Genomic DNA, 18,469 nt, shown 5'->3' with positions numbered 1-18,469 from the left:
TCATCTTACGTTCACAAGAGAGATTGGCCCATAATTTTTCTTATACTGTTCCTTGTCAACTTCTGATAGCAAAACCAAAAAAGAACCAAACCTAGTGCCGTCAAGTCGATTCTGACTCATAGCGACCCTATAGGACAGAGTAGAGCTGCCCCATAGAGTTTCCAAGGAGCGCCTGGCAGATTTGAACTGCCAGCCCCTTTGGTTAGCAGCCATAGCACTTAACCACTACGCTACCAGGGCTTCCTTTGATAGGAAAGGCATGCTAATTTCATACAGTGAGTTGAGTATTCATTGTTTTCATCTCTGTCTTCCCCTCTATCACTTGATTTCTCTTGTTCATTCTCTATATAGTCTGTATAATTGAAATTATCTCCTCCTTGACTGATTATAAATCTTATCAGTGAGGTATTTCACCCATGGAGTTTTCCTTCTAGGAATATTGATTCCCACTTCAAATTCTTTAGTGACTGTCCATGTTTTCTCTTAAATCAGTCTTGATAACATTTTTTCTAGAAATGTGTCCATTTCATTAAAATTCTCAATGTGTTGGTGTGGAGTTGTTCATAATATTCTTATATTAAATATTTACAACTTACAGTGATGTCTCCTTTTTATTCCTGATGGTACTAGTTTCCTATTCTGCTGTAACAAATTACCACAAATTTAGTTGCTTAAACGACACAAACTTAGAGTTCCAGAGGTTGGAAGTCCAGAGTCAATCTCACTTGGCTTAAGTTAAAGTGTTGGTACGGCTGGTTTCTTCTGGAGGCTCTGAGGGAGAGAATGCATTTTCTTGCTTTTTCCATCTCCTAAAGACTGCCTGTGGCTTCTGACCCCTTTCTTGCATCTCTTCAGCCTCTTGTTTTCATCATCACATCTCTTACCTCTGATCCTCCTGCCTTTCTTTTATAAGTACTTGGGCCCACCTGGATACTCCATCCCATCCATAAGTCCCTTTTACCACATAAGGTAACATTCACAAATTCCAGGGATTAGGACGTGGACATCTTTGGGGAGACACTACTCAGCCTCCCACGTAATGTTGGTTATTTGTACATTTTTTTTTTTCCTAAGTCCTACCACAGGATAATCAATTTTAGTCTCTTCAGAAGATAACTTTTGACTTTGATAAACAATTTTTTTATTTTCTATTTCTTTAATATCTACTCTTCATTTACTTCATTTGGGTTGATTTTCCTGAAAAGTAAATGGTATCTTCTAATCCAATATGAAGGAGCCCTGGTGACGCAATGGTTAAGTGCTCAGCTGCTAACCAAAAGGTCGGAGGTTCAAACCCACCAACAGCTCCACAGGAGGAAGACCTGGCAGTGTGCTTCCGAAAAGATTATAGCTTAGAAAACCCTGTGGGGCAGTTCCCTGCCACACGTGAAATTACCGTGAGTCGGAATCAACTTGACTTCACTCAACAACAACAATCCAGTATGACCTCAACTTGATTACATCTTCAAAAATGCTATTTCCAAATAAGGTCAAACTCACAGGTACCAGGGGTTAAAATACATATTTTTTGGAGGACACAATTCTATCCACTGTTAATAAAATAAATAGTAATTTTCTTGTGACATCTTTGATTTTGGTATCAGGGTAATACTGGCATCATAGAATGAAATGGGAAGTGTTCCCTCTTTTTTTTTTTTTGAAGGATTTGTGAAGTTGTTCTTTAAAAGCTTGATAGACTCACTAGTAAACCACCTGGGTCTGAGCTTTTCTATGTGGGAGTCTTTGATTACTTATATCTGTTAAATTGTAATAGGTCTGTTCAGATTTTCTGTTTCTGAGTGGATTTGGCACTTTCTAGGAGTTTCTCCATTTTGTTTACCTGTACCCGTTGCCGTCAATTCCAACTCATAGTGACCCTGTAGGACAGAGTAGAACTGTCCCTAGAGTTTCCAAGGAGCACCAGGTGAGTTCAAACTGCTGACCTTTTGGTTATCACCCTTAGCTCTTAACCACTATACCACCAGGGTTTCCCCCTTTTGTTTAGATTATCTAATTTGTTAGTATACGATTGTTCATTGTCATTTCTAAAAACCTCTTTATAAGTAATGTGCCTGTTGCATTCCTGATTTTAGTCATTTGAGTCTTCTTGGTCATTCTAGCTAAAGCTTTAATTTTGTTGATTTTTTCAAGAGCCATCTTTTGGTTTTGTTGATTTCTGTATGTTTTTCTATTCTCTGTTTCATGTATTTCCACTCTAATCTTTATTTCATTCCTTCTGCTTGCTTTGGGTTTAGTTTGTGCTTTTTCTAGCCTTTTGGGGTAAGCAGAGGTTATTGATTTGAGATCTTTCTGAGTCGGGTCAACTAAAGAGAGGCCCTGTGAGTGACAGTTTCCAGGGGCTGACAGAAAGGTCAGATAGTGGTCCATGTTTCCTTCATTGGACCCAGGACCTGGGCTACAATGTACTCATCCCTAAATCAAATTAGAGAGAACATTTCCTTCTCTACTTTTATTCTTTTCATTTTGTTTAGTTTCAGGGAAGAGTCATACCAAAGGTCACCCCCATCATGTTTCCTAAAAGCCCTATTTAAAGGGAAATGTATGTACTCTTTAATATCCAAATCAAACCTGTTGCTATCGAGTTATTCTGACTCAGCAACCCTAAGGACAGAGTAGAACTGTCCCATAGGGTTTCCCAGGAGTGCCTGGTGGATTTGAACTGCTGACCTTTTGGTTAGCAGCTAAGCTCTTCAGGCTCCCCATACTCTTTAATAGGGCAAAAACAGGAAAAAAAAAAAAAAAAAAAAAGTCCTAAAGAGGTACTTAGAATTTGCTGGCAGAAAACTTCTCTAATATCATGAAAGATGAAAAGCTAAGATTCAACGAACCCCATATAGGATAGATCCCCCCAAAAAGTCAGTAAGACACATTGTAATGACACTTGCCAAAACCAAAGACAAAGAATCCTGAGAAAAGTGAAGTCACATACAAAGAGAAAACAATAAGACTAATCTCTGATTACTTAGCAAAAACCATGTAGGCAAGAAAGCAATGGGATGACATACATAAAACCTTAAAAGGAAAAAGATTGCCAACAAAGAATAATACATCCTGCAAAACTCGCTCAAATATGATGACTAAGTTAGGACATTTCCAGATATAAAGGGAATATGTAAAAACCAAACCTAATTTACAAGAATTATTAAAGGGAGCCTTTTTCAGTTACAGAACAAACAACATCAAACAACAAATTGAATATGGGACAGGACAGCATCAGCTAGATACCAACATAGGTAATGTCCTCTCAAGGATAAAACAAAACTAAAAGATTTACAACAGGGAATGAGAGACATCAATATGTAAATGACAGTAACGTTAAATAGGGAATAAATCGTATAGGTATAGGACTTTGAACTGGAGAGGAAGCTAACGTGCTATCAAGTAATAAAAGACTGACCGTAGAATTGCTATGAGTCAGACTGGACAGCAGCAGGTTTGGTTTTAAACTTAGGAAAAGAGGGGTAAATCTCAAGGTAACCACAAAGTTAACAAACCTACTCATCAAAATAAAAAAGTCTAAACAAAATTTACAAAAATGAGGAAAAAAAACCCACAAACAGCAATTCAGCACAAGAGTAAGAGGAACAAAGAAAACATCAGCACCACCAAAGGAAAAAAAATTTCCAAAATGACATCAATAAACTCATACCTGTCGATAAACACACTAAACGTAAATGGCTTAAGTGCACCTATAGAGAGTGACAGAATGGATTAAAAAAAACAAGACCCATCAACATGCTGTCTATAAGAGACATAGCTTAGAAACAAAGACATAAATATATTAAAAATCAAAGGATGGAAAAAATATATGAAGCAAAGAGCAACAAGCAGGAGTGGCAATACTAATCTCAAATAAAATAGACTTTAAGTCAAAATCCACCATAAAAGACAAGGAAAGACATTATGTAACGATTAAAGGGATAATCTGTTACTGCAATTTCATAGGTCAGAGTCACCTGCTGCAGATGGCCAATTCCTGAGGCAGAGTGAGGTGAGTGGCAAAAGCTTTGTTGTATATTGATAAATAGGAGATAGGAATGATCTCCAAAGCCTGGAGACTGGCTGAAAGCTTTACAGGGCAAAATCATGGGTTTCAGGAACTTGTGGAATGTCAATTTCTCCTGGGGTGGTTTTGGTTGTCATGGTCCCAGGGTATTATCTGCCCAGGGGCAGACTAGTGCTGTCTTGGTCCCTGGTCATAAGACTTCCTTAGACTTAGGTCATAGCATTTGTTTTCTATAGTCTGAAAAAGATGTTAATCATTAGTAAAAATTTAACAAGGAAAAGGGAACTGAGCAGTAAAATTACATTTAGAGGCAAGAGGAGAAGAAAATGGCACAGGTCTTGTTTAGGACACGGCCGGGCAGCCTGTTCCAAATCCACGAGGACATAACCATAATAAATGCACACCCAATGACAGGGCTTCAAAATACATAAATTCTAACAGCACTGAAAAGAAATTAATGTTTCCACGATAATAAAAACTTCAACATACCACTCTGGGTAAAGGACAGAATATTTAGAAAAACTCAACAAAGATACAGAAGATACAAGGGCCACGATCAATCAACTTGACCTCATAGACATACATAGAACACTCCACCCCACAGCAGCAAAGTATACATTCTTTTCCAACACACATGGAATGTTCTCCAGATTAGACCACATCTTAGGCCACAAAGCAACCCTCAAAAAATCCAAAACATTGAGATAATACAAAGCATCTTCTCTGATCACAATGCCATAAAAGCAGAAGTTAACAACAGGAAGAGCAAGGAAAAAAATAAAATACATGGGGAAACTGAATAACCCCCTGCTTGAAAACCACTGGGTAATAGAAAAAAATCAAAGATGGAATAAATCTAGAATCAAACAAGAATAAAAACACATCATACCAAAACCTTTGGGAAACAGCAAAAGTAGTGCTTAGAGGTCAATTTATAGCAATAGATGTGCGCATCAAAAAAGAAGGGACAAAATCGGAATGTTAGCTGTACAACTCAAACACAGAACAGCAAAAGAAGCCCACAGCCACCAGGAGAAAGGAAATAATAAAAATCAGAGAAGAAATAGAGAACAGAAAAACAATAGGAAGAATCAACAAAACCAAAGTTGGTTCTTTGAAAGGATCAATAAAATTGACAAACCATTGGCCAAATTGACAAAAGAAAAACAGGAGAGGAAGGAAATAACCCAAATAAGAAATGAAATGAGGAGGATTATAACAGACCCAACTGAAATGAACAGGATTATAACAGAGTACTATGAAAAACTAGACTCCAACAAATTTGAAAACCCAGAGGGAATGGGAAAATTTCTAGAAACATGCTATGTACCTAAACTAACAAACTGAGGTCAAAAATCTGAACAGACCCATAAAAAGAGATTGAAAAGTTAATTAAAAAAAAAAAAAATCCCCCTGAAAAAGCCCTGGCCCAGATGGCTTCACTGGATAATTCTACCAAACATTCAGAAAAGATCTCACACCAGTGCTACTCAAACTATTTCAGAACATAGAAAAGGAAAGGATACTTCCAAATTCATTCTATGAAGCCATCGTAACCCTGATACCAAAACCAGGCAAAGACACCACAAAAAAAAATTATAGACCAATATCACTCATGAATAGGCAAAAATTCTCAATAAAATTCTAGCCAATAGAATTCATCATCTGTCATAGATTGAACTGTGTCCCCTCAAAATTTGTGTCAGCTTGGTTAAGCCATGAATCCCAGTAGTGTGTGGTTTTCTTCCATTTTGTGATTTTCCTATGTGTTATAAATCATCCTCTCTGCCTGTGGTTAAAGAGGATGAGGGTGGGACATAACACCCTTGCTTAGGTCACATCCCTGGTCCAGTGTAAAGGGAGTTTCCCTGAGGTGCGGCCTTTTATCTTACAAGAGATGAAAGGGAAGCAAGCGGAGAGTTAGGGAACTCGTGCCAGCAAGAAAGCAGTGCCGGGAACAGAGTGTGTCCTTTGAACCTGGGGTTCCTGTGCAGAGAAGCTCTTAGTCCAGGGGAAGATTGAGGGGAAGATCTTCCAGGGCCAACAGAGAGAGAGAAAGCCTTCCCCTGGTACTAAAGCCCTGAATTTGGACTTCTGGCCTTCTAGACTCTGAGGAAGTACATTTGTCTTTGTTAAAGCCATCCGCTGGTGGTATTTCTGTTATAGCAGCACCAGATGACCAAGAGAACATATCAAAAAAATAATAATAATAATACACCGTGAACAAGAGGGATTCATATGAGGGATGCAAGGATGGTTCAACATTAGGAAATCAATCAACGTAATCCATCACATAAGTAAAAGGATCACATGATTATCTCAATTGACACAGAAAAGGTATTCAATAAAGTCAAACACTCATTCCTGATAAAACACAATAAAATAAGAATAAAAGGGGAATTCATCACCATAATAAAGAGCATCTACACAAAACCAAATGGAAACCCTGGTGGCATAGTGGTTAAGTGCTACGGCTGCTAACCAAAGGGTCGGCAGTTCAAATCCTCCAGGTGCTCCTTAGAAATTCTATGGGGCAGTTCTACTCTGTCCTATAGGGTTGCTATGAGTTGGAATCGACAGCACTGGGTTTGGTTTTTTTTGTATACAAAACCAATAGCCAACATCATTCTTAATGGAGAGAGGCTATAAACATTCCGCCTGAGAACAGGAATAAGACAAGGATGCCCTTTATCACCACGCCTATTTAATATTGTATTGGAAGTCCTTTTTGGAAGTCCTACCTAGAGCAATAAGGTAAGAAAAAGAAATAAAGGGCATCTAAATTGGTAAAGAAGACGTGAAACTGTCCCTATTTGCAGATGATATGATACTATACATAGAGAATCCAAAGGACTCCACAAGAAAACTACTAAGAACTAATACAAAGATTAAGCATAGTTGCATGATAAAAGATAAACATACAAAAGCCACTTGGATTCCTATACACCAATAAAGAGAACAACAAAAAGGAAATTAGGAAAGCAGTACCATTTATAATAGCCCCTAAAAAAATAAAATATTTAAAAGAACAAATCTAACCACGGATGCATAAGGCGTATACAAAAAAATTATGAAACACTACTGCAAGAAACCAAACGAGACCTACAAAAATGGAAAAACATAACCATGCTCATAGATACATAGATTCAACATTGTGAAAATGTAGATTCTACTAAAAAAAAAAAATCTACAAATAAAATGAATACTGATCCAAATATCAACAGCATTCTTTAACGAGATGGGAAAACTAATCATTAACTTTACATGGAAAGGAAAGAGGCCCTGAATAAGTAAAGCACCACTGAAGAAAAAGAATAAAGTAGGAGGACTTGCACTACCTGACCCCAGAACCTACTATACACCTACGGTAGTCAAAACAGCCAGTACTGGTACAAGGACAGATACATTGGCCAATGGAACAGAATTGAGAACCCAATTGTCAATCCATCCACCTATGGTCACCTGATCTTTGACAAGGTCCCAAAGCCTATTAAATGGAGAAAGACAGTCTTTTTAACAAATGGTGTTAGTAAAACTGCATGTCTGTCTGTAAAAAAAATGAAACAGGTCCCATACTTCATACCACACACAAAAAACTCATTCAAAATGGACCAAAGACCTACATATAAAACCCAAAACTAAAAATCGTAGAAGAAAAACTAGAGGCCCTAATACAGGGCGTTAACAGTATGCAAACCATAACTAACAATACACAAACATCAGAAGATTAGCTAGATAATTAGGATCTTCTAAATATTAAACACGCTACTGAAAAGACCTCACCAAAAGAGTAAAAAGAGAACCTACAGACTGGGAAAAAAATCTGGGCTATGACAAATCCAACAAAGGTTAACTCTCTAAAATCTATAGGAAAATCCAACATCTCTACAACAGAAAGACACAATCCACTTCACCGAAGAAGACATTCAGGCAGCTAACAGACACGTGAGGAAATGCCATCATTAGCCATTGTTGTCGTTAGGCGCCATCAAGTCAGTATTGACTCACAGTGACGCTATGCACAACAGAACAAAACACTGCCGTCCTCACGATTGTTGCTATGCTTAAGCCCATTGTTGTAGCCACTGTGTCAATCCATCTCATTGAGTTTCTTCCTTTTCCTTCGCTGACCCTCTTCTTTACCAAGCATGATGTCCTTCTCCAGGGACTGATCCCTCCTGATAACATGTCCAAATTATGTGAGACATAGTCTTGCCATCCTTGCCTCTAAGGAGTATCCTGGTTGTACTTCCTCCAAGACAGATTTATTCGTTCTTTTGGCAGTCCCCAGTATATTCAATATCATTTGCCAACACGATTCAAAGGTGTCAGTACTTCTTCCATCTTCCGTATTCATTGTCCAGCTTTCTCATGCATATAAGGTGATTGAAAATACCATGGCTTGGGTCAGGCACACCTTAGTCCTCAAGGTGACATCTTTGTTTTTCAACAATTTAAAAACGCCTTTTGAAGCCGATTTGCCCAATGCAATGCATCTTTTCATTTCTTTGCTGCTTCCATGGGCGTTGATTGTGGATCCAAGTAAAATGAAACCCTTGACAACATTAATCTTCTCTCCATTTAGCATGATGTTGCTTATTGGTCCAGTTGTGAGGATTTTTGTTTTCTTTATGCTGAGGTAATTCATACTGAAGGCTGTGGTCTTTGATCTTCATCAGTAAGTGCTTCAAGTCCTCTTCACTTTCAGGAAGCAAGGTTGTGTCATCTGCATATCTCAGGTTGTTAATGAGTCTTCCTCCAATCCTGATGCCCCGTTCTTCTTCATATAGGCCAGGTTCTCAGGTTATTTGCCCAGCATTCAGGTTGAATAAGTATGGTGAGAGAACGCAACCCTGACACACCTTTCCTGACTTTACACCGTGTAGTATCCCCTTGTTCTATTCAAACGACTGCCTCTTGATCCATGTACAGATTCCTCATGAGCACAATTAAGTATTTCAGAAATCCCATGTTATCCATAGTTTGTTATGATCCACACAGTCCAATGCCTTAACATAGTCAATAAAACACAGGTAAACATCTTTCTGGTATTCACTTCTTTCAGCCAGGTTCTGTATGACAACAGCAATGATATCCCTGGTTCCACATCCCCTTCTAAATCCAGCTTGAATTTCTGGCGGGTCTATGTTTATATACTGCTGCAGCCAGTTTTGAATGATCGTCAGCAGAATTTTGCTTGTGTGTGATATTAATGATATTGTTTGGTAATTTCTGCATTCGGTTTGATCACCTTTCTTGGGAATAGGCATAAATATGGATCTCTTACATTTGGTTGGCCAGGTGGCTGTCTTCGAAATTTCTTGGCATAGAGAAGTGAGCACTTCCAGCACTCCATCCATTTGTTGAAATGTCTCAACTGGTATTCCATCAATTTCTGAGCCTTGTTTTTCCCCAGTACCTTCAGGGCAGCTTGAACTTCTTCCTTCAGTACCATTGATTCCTGATCATATGTACCTCCTGAAACGGTTGAACGTAGACCAATTCTTTTTGGTATAGTGACTCTGCGTATTCCTTCCATCTTCTTTTGATGCTTCCTGCTTCGTTTAATATTTTTCCCATAGAGTCCTTCAGCATTGCAGCTCAAGGCTTGAATTTTTTCTTCAGTTCTTTCAGCTTGAGAAATGCAGAGCATGTTCTTCCCTTTTGGTTTTCCATCTCCAGCTCTTTGCACATGTCATCGTAATACTTTGTCTTCTTGAGCCATCCTTTGAAATCTTTTGTTCATTTCTTTTACTTTATCATCTCTTCCTTTTGCTTTAGCTACTTGACACTCAAGAGCAAGTTTCAGAGTCTCGTCTGACATCCATTTAGGTCTTTTCTTTCTCTCCTGTCTTTTTGATGACCTCTTGCTTTCTTTATAATATCCTTGATGTCATTCCACAACTCATCTGGTCTTCGGTTATTAGTGTTCAATGTGTCAAATCTGTGCTTGAGATGGTCTCTAAATTTAGGTGGGATATATCAAGGTTGTACTTTGGCTGTCATGGAGTTCTAATTTTCTTCAGTTTCAACTTGAACTTGTGTATGAGTAGTTGAGGCCTGATCCGCAGTCGCCCCCGGCCTTGTTCTGACTGATGATATTGAGTTTTTCCATCATCTGTTTCCACAGATGTAGTTGATTTGATTCCTGTGTATTCCATCTGGTAAGGTCTATGTGTATAGTCACTGTTTATGTTGGTAAAAAAAGGTATTTGCAGTGAAGAAGTTGTTGGTCTTGCAAAATTCTATCATATGACCTGCGGCATCGTTTCTACCACCAATGCCGTATTTTCCAACTACAGATCCTTTTTCTTTGTTTCCAACTTTTGCTTTCCAATCACTAGCAGTTATCAGTGGATCTTCATTGTATGTTTGATCAATTTCAGACTGCAGAAGTTGGTGAGAATCTTCAATTTCTTCCTCTTTGGCCTTAGTGGTTGGTACATAATTTGAATAATAGTCTTATTAATTGATATGGATTTTATCCTGTCACTGACAGTGTTGTACTTCAGGATAGATCTTGAAATGTTCTTTTTGATGATGAATGCAAAGCCATTCCTCTTCAAGTTGTCATTCCTAGCATAGTAGACCATATGATTGTCTGATTCAAAATGGCCAATACCAGTCCATTTCAGCTCACTACTGCCTAGAATATCGATGTTTATGTGTTCAATTTCATTTTTGACAATTTCTAATTTTCCTCGATTCATACTTTGTAAATTCCATATTCTGATTATTAATGGATATTTGCAGCTGTTTCTTCTCATTTTGAGTCATGCCATACCAGCAGATGAAGGTCCTGAAAGCTTCACTCCATCCACGTCATCAAGGTCAACTCTACTTTGAGTAGGCAGCTCTTCCCCAGTCGTATTTTGAGTGCCTTCCAACCTAAGGGGGTCATCGTCCAGCACTATATCAGACAATGTTCCACTGCTATTCATAAGGTTTCACCAGCTAATTCTTTTCAGAAGTAGACTGCTGGGTCATTCTTCCTAGCCTGTCTTAGTCTGGAAGCTCAGCTGAAACCTGTCTGCCATGGGTGACCCTGATGATATTTGAATACTGGTTGCGTAGCTTCCAGCATCACAGCAACGCGCAAGCCCCCACAGTACGACAAACTGACAGATGTATGGGGGGTACTAGCCATTAGAGAAATGCAAATCAAAACCACAATGAGATACGATCTCACCCCAACATTACTGGCACAAATATAAAAACAAAAAATGTTGTAGAGGCTGCAGGGTGCTTGGAACTCTTACGTGCTGCTGGTGGGAATGTAAAATGGTACAACCATTTTGGAAAATGATATGGCTGTTACCCAATTAGGGTCCATGCCCTGGAGCAATTGAGCCAATGTAATGTACTCCAAGTCAGATAGAGAGAGAAGGTTTATTTACGAGGTGTGCACCAATGGCAAAGCCCGCAGCAATGCAGGCTGTCTCTATGGAGTCCCAAAAGGCAATTTTACATTACAGCTTATATATGATTTTTTACAAAGTTTAGAAGTGTCTTTGTTGCCTGCAGGTGGCATGGCCGGATGAGTTATTCATTACAAGATAATTACAAGAGGCTGTTTATCAGGCTAGAGATGTATGCTGGACATCTCTTTATCAAGATACAGATATACACGCCAGACATCTGGGCTCTAAACTTCCTGTGCTTGTGTGTGTGTGTGGCGGGCGGAGGGGTGTTCATAAGTCACAGGTGGCCGGACAGTGCAAAACAAAGTCATTAACAAAGGTGTGCAGAAAGGAGAAGGTAGGCAAAAAAAAAGTATAGGTTCGTCATGGCGTTAGTTGTGTCAAGCTCTCAGTCTCCCACTTCGAGAAGGAGAAAACGTGCTGGGGAGCTTCATAGACACATCCAAACTCTCTGTGGGACTGAATTACTGGACTGAGGGCTGTAGGGACCATGGTCTTAAGGGACATCTAGCTTAACTGGCATAACATATTTTATAAAGAAAATGTTCTGCATCTTTAGTGAGTAGTATCTGGATCCTTACAAGCTTGTGAGTGGCCATCTAAGATACTCCATTGGCCCCGCCCTGTCTGGAGCAAGGGAGAATGAAGAAAGCAAAAGACAAAAGGGAAAGATTAGTCCAAAGGACTAATGAACCGCAGCTACCACAGCCTCCACCAGACTGAGTCCAGCACAACTAGGTGGTGCCCAGCTACCACCACCGACTGGTTTGACAGGGATCAAAATAGAGGGTCCCAGACAGAGCTGGAGAAAAATGTAGAAAAAAATTCTAACACATTAAAAAAAAACAGACTTACTAGCATGACAGAGACTGGAGAAACCCTGAGAGTATGGCCCCCAGGCACCCTTTTAACTCAGCACTGAATTCACTCCTGAGGTTCACCAATCACCCAGAGATTAGACAGGCTCATAAAACAAACAATAATACATGTAGCTCAACCATGTATATGAGACTAAATGGGCACACCAGCCCAGGGGCAAGGACAAGAAGGCAGGAGGGGACAGGAAATAGAAGGATTGAAATCACGTGGGTCAAAATTCAATTATATTAGTAGTGTGATGGTTAGGATTGTGTGTCAACTTGACTAGGCCATGATTCTCAGTGTTTATATGTGATCATTGAAAAATGGCTGCAGTATATCAACAGGGAACTGCCAGAAATTGAGGCTGGTTTTGGAAGAGGACGTGGAACCAGGGATATCATTGCTGATGTCAGATGAATCAAGAAGGATGTTGACCTGTGTTTTATTGACTAGGCAAAGGCATTTGACTGTGTGGATCATAACAAATTATGGATAACACTGCAAAGAATGGGAATTCCAGAACACTTAATTGTGCCCATGAGGCAACTTTACATAGATCAAGAGGCAGTTGTTTGGGCAGAACAAGGGAATACTGAGTGAGTGGTTTAAAGTCAGGAAAGGTGTGCATCAGGGTTATGTCTTTTCACCATACCTATTCAATCTGTATGGTGAGCAAATAATCTGAGAAGCTCAACTGTATGAAGAATAGGGCATTAGGATTGGAGGAAGACTCATTAACAACCTGTGTCATGCAGATGACACAACCTTGCTTGCTGAAAGTGAAGAGGACTTGAAGCACTTACTAATGAAGATCAAAGACCACAGCCTTCAGTATGGATTACACCTCAACATAAAGAAAACAAAAATCCTCACAACCGGACCAATGAGCAACATCATGATAAACAGAGAAAAGATCGAAGTTGTTAAGGGTTTCATTTTACTTGGATCCACAATCAATGCCCATGAAATCAGCAGTCAAGAAATCAAACAACACATTGCATTGGGTGAATCTGCTGCAAAGGGCCTCTTTAAAGTGTTGAAGAGCAAAGATGTCACCTTGAAGACTAAGGTGCGCCTGACCCAAGCCATGGTATTTTCAATTGCATCATATGCGTGTGAAAGCTGGACAGCGAATAAGGAACATGGAAGAAGAATTGACACCTTTGAACTGTGGTGTTGGCGAAGAATATTGAATATACCATGGACTGCCAAAAGAATGAACAAATCTGTCTTGGAAGAAGTGCAACCAGAATGCTCCTTAGAAGCAAGGATGGCGAGACTGTGTCTTACATACTTTGGACGTGTTGTCAGGAGGGATCAGTCCCTGGAGAAGAACATCACGCTTGGCGAAGTACAGGGTCAGTGGAAAAGAGGAAGACCCTCAATGAGGTGGATTGACACGGGCTACAACAGTAAGCTCAGGCATAACAACAATTGTAAGGATGACACAGGACCAGACAGTGTTTCGTTCTGTTGTGCATAGGGTCTCTATGAGTCAGAACCAACTCGACGGCACCTAAAAACAACAACAAATGTGATCACTTCCATGATTGAATCTGCTGTGAGTGGCCAATCAGTTGAAAGGGAGTTTTCTTGGGGATGTGGTCTGCATCTGAGTATAAGTAGAAAACCCAGTGCTGTTGAGTCGATTCCAACTTATAGTGACCCTATAGGACAGAGTAGAACTGCCCCATAGAGTTTCCAAGGACCGCCTGGTGGATTTGAGCTGCCAACCCTTTGGTTAGCAGTCGTAGCACTTAACCACTACACCACCAGGGTTTCCGAATGTAAGTAGATGTCCTGGCTTTCTTTGCTCACTCTGGATCTTGCAGCTGCCTCCTGTTCATCTGATCTCTGGCTCTTGGGACTCGAGCTATCAGCTTATCTGCAGATCTTGGGATTTGTCAATCTTCACAGCCTGAGAGCAGGAGCCCTGCCTTCTGACCTGCTGATCATGGGTTCACCAGCCCCTGTGGCTACATGAATCGAGAGAAGCTTCTATCCTGATCCATGGACTTGGGACACTCCAACCTCTACAATTACATGAGCTGTTTCCTTGATATAAATCTATGTATATATATTTATGCGCTTTACTAGTTTTGCTTCTCTAGATAACCCAACCTAAGACATTTGGTACCAAGAGTGGTTCTGGAGAAACAAAACTGTAAGAATGAGTTTTCTCAATTAGTTCTCAAGTCTGGTTAGTCTTAAAGATGTTGATGACTCTGCTTCCAGCAGTAAAGACGGCACTGCTAATCCATGGTGTGAGGTGGTGATACAAATATGAAAAGATCACCACCAGTAGATCAGGTATTGGTGGAAGACAAGGCTCTGGGTGAACACATGTGTCATATCTTTCTACAGTATTGTCAGAATGAGAAGTATTAAGAAGCTGGTTGATTGGACCTACTTTCGGTAGACAAACTGGCGAAAGAGATGCACTCAGGGCTTCAGAGTCAAAGCTCGTGCCATGTAAGTGACCTTAAGGCTTCCACTTGTGCTTTGAAAACAGCCTTATTTCTTGTAATGACAGAACTGGAATTGCCAAAAAACCCGAAGCCTTATTGTAAGACTGGCTGAATTACAATGCCAGATCAATTGCGAACCTCAAGAGATGTCTGAAGTTAAAGTAAGGGCATTGGTTGGGAAGAAATGGGATCCTGAAACTTGGGATGGGGACATACGGGCAGATAATCAGGAAGCTAAGCACAGTGAGCCCCTAAATTCCATTGATTCTCTCCCGCCAGCAGAACCACACCTATCTGAAGAGACTACTTCATGTTTGTCTGCTAAACCAGCCTGTCCAGAAAAACCATTAGCCCTTCTACTACCATCTAATCAGATTAGCCCTAGCACCCCCACTCCCCCCCGAAAATAAAACCTATTGCCATCGAGTCAAATTCAACTCATCGCAATCCTATAGAAGGCTTTACAGGACAAGCCTGAATGTTCTTAAAACAATTCCACAGTACTGATTCTGGCTTCTAGACCTGTGTTGTTGTTGTTAGGTGCCATCGAGTCAGCACCAACTCACAGCGACCCTATCTATGCACAACAGAATGAAACACTGCCAAGTCCTGTGCCATCTTTACAATCATTGTTAAGCTTGAGCTCACTGTTGCAGCCACTGTGTCAATCCACCTCATTGAGGGTCTTCCTCTTTTCCACTGACCCTGTACTTTACCAAGCATAATGTCCTTCTCCAGGGGCTGATCCTTCCTAACAACATGTCCAAAGTATATAAGATGCAGTCTCACTATCCTTGCTTCTAAGGTGCATTCTGGTCGTACTTCTTCCAAGACAGATTTGTTCATTCTTTTGGCAGTCCATGGTATAGTCAATATTCTTTGCCAACAACATAATTCAAAGCCATCATTTCTTCTTCAGTCTTCCTTATTCATTGTCCAGCTTTCAAGTGCATATTATGCGATTGAAAATACCATGGCTTGGTCAGGCACATCTTAGTCTTCAAGGTGACATCTTTGCTTTTCAACACTTTAAAGAGGTCCTTTGCAGCAGATTCACCCAATGCAATGTGTCTTTTGATTTCTTGACTTCTGCTTCCAAGGATCCAAGTAAAATGAAATCCTTGACAACTTCGGTCTTTTCTCTGTTTATCATGATGTTGCTTATTGGTCCGGTTGTGAGGATTTTTGTTTTCTTTATGTTGAGGTGTAATCCATACTGAAGGCTGTGGTCTTTGATCTTCATCAGTAAGTGCTTCAAGTCTTCTTCACTTTGAGGAAGCAAGGTTGTGTCATTTGCATAACACAGGTTGTTAATGAGTCTTCCTCCAATCCTGATTCCATGTTCTTCACATAGTCGAGCTTCTCGGATTATTTGCTCAGCATACAAATTGAATAGGTATGGTGAAAGGATACAACTCTGACGCACACCTTTCTTGACTTTAACCACTCAGTATTCCCTTGTTCTGTCTGAACAACTGCCTTTTGATCTATGTAAAGTTGCTTCATGGGCACGATTAAGTGTTCCGGAATTCCCATTCTTCACAATGTTAGCCGTAATTTGTTATGATCCACACAGTCGAATACCTTTGCATAGTCAATAAAACACAGGTAAACATCCTTCTTGTACTCTTTGCTTTCAGCCAGGATCCATCTGACATCAGCAATGATATCCCTTGCTCCACATCCTCTTCTGAACTTGGCCTGTATTCCTGACAGTTCCCTTTCAATATACTGCTGCAGCCACTTTTGAGCTATCTTCAGCAAAATTTTGCTTGTGTGTGATATTAACGATATTGTTCAATAATTTCCGTATTTGGTTCGATCACCTTTCTTGGGAATAGGCATAAATATGGATCTCTTCCAGTCTGTTGGCCAGGTGGCTGTCTTCCAAATTTCTTGGCATAGACGGGTGAGCACCTCCAGCGCTGCATCCATTTGTTGAAACATCTCAATTGATATTCCATCAGTTTCTGGATTCTTGTTCTTCATGAATGCCTTCATTGCAGCTTGGATTTCCTCCCTGAACACCGTTGGTTCCTAATCATATGCTATCTCTTGAAATGGTTGAATGTTGACTAATTCTTTTTGTATAACGACTCTGTATATTCCATTCATCTTCTTTTGATGCTTCCTCCGTCATTTAATATTTTCCCCATAGCATCCTTCACTATTGCAACTCAAGGCTTGAATTTTTTCTTCAGCTCTTTCAGCTTGAGAAACGCCAAGCATGTTCTTCCCTTTTGGTTTTCTATATCCAGCTCTTTGCACATATCACCATAATACTTTACTTTGTCTTCTCAAGCTGCCCTTTGAAATCTTCAGTTCTTTTACTTCATCAATTCTTTCTTTTGCTTTAGCTGCTTGAAGTTCAAGAGCAAGTTTCAGGGTCTCTTCTGACATCCCTCTTGGTTTTTTCTTTCTTTCCTGTCTTTTCAATGACCTCTTGCTTTCTTCATGTATGATGTCCTTGATGTCATCCCACAGCTCATCTGGTCTTCAGTCATTAGTGTTCAACATTCAACACGTCAAATCTATTCTTGAGATGGTCTCTAAATTCAGGTGGGGTATACTCAGCATCGTATTTTGGCTCTTGTGGACTTGCTCTGATTTTCTTCAGTTTCAACTTGAACTTGCATATGAGCAAGTGATGGTCTGTTCCACAGTCGCCCCCTGGTCTTGTTCTGACTAGTGATATTGAGCTTTTCCATCATCTCTTTCCACAGATGTAGTCTATTTGATTTCTGTATGCTCCATCTGGCGAAGTCCATGTGTATAGTCAGCATTTATGGTGGTGAAAAAGGTATTTGCCATGAAGAAGTCATTGGTCTTCCAAAATTCTATCATTCAATCTCCAGCATTGTTCCTATCACCAAGGCCATATTTCCCAACTACCAACCCTTCTTCTTTGTTTCCAACTTTCACATTCCAGTCACCAGTAATTATCAATGCATCCTGATTGCACTTTTGATCAATTTCAGACTGCAGAAGGTGATAAAAATCTTCAGTTTCTTCATTTTGGCCTTAGTGGTTGGTGCATAAATGTGAATATTAGCCGTATTAACTGGTCTTCCTTGTAGGCATGTGGATATTATCTTATCACTGATGGTGTTGTACTTCAGGATAGATCTTGAAATGTTCTTTTTGACGATCAATGCAACACCATTCCTCTTCAAGTTGTCATTCCAGCATAGTAGATTGTGCGATTCAAAATGGCCAATACCAGTCCATTTCAGCTCACTGATGCCTAGGATATTGATCTTTATGCATTCCATTTCATTTTTTTTTTTTTAATTTTTATTAAGCTTCAAGTGAACATTTACCATTCCAATCAGTCTGTCACATGTAGGTTTACATACATCTTACTCCCTTCTCCCACTTGCTCTCCCCCTATTGAGTCAGCCCTTCCCGTCTCTCGTTTCGTGCCAATTTTGCCATCTTCTCTCTCTCTCTATCTTCCCATCCCCCCTCCAGTCAAGAGTTGCCAACACACTCTCCCGTGTCCACCTGATTTAATTAGCCCACTCTTCATCAGCATCTCTCTCCCCCCCACTGACCAGTCCTTTTCATGCCTGATGATTTGTCTTCGGGGATGGTTCCTGTCCTGTGCCATCAGAAGTTCTGGGGAGCATTGTCTCTGGGATTCCTCTAGTCGCAATCATACCATTAGGTGTGGTCTTTTAATGAGAATTTGG

This window comes from Loxodonta africana, chromosome 10, assembly GCF_030014295.1.
Source record: "Loxodonta africana isolate mLoxAfr1 chromosome 10, mLoxAfr1.hap2, whole genome shotgun sequence".
In the NCBI taxonomy this organism is placed as follows: domain Eukaryota; kingdom Metazoa; phylum Chordata; class Mammalia; order Proboscidea; family Elephantidae; genus Loxodonta; species Loxodonta africana.
The sequence above is the reverse complement of the archived record's forward strand: the minus strand, read 5'-3'. Positions refer to the sequence as shown.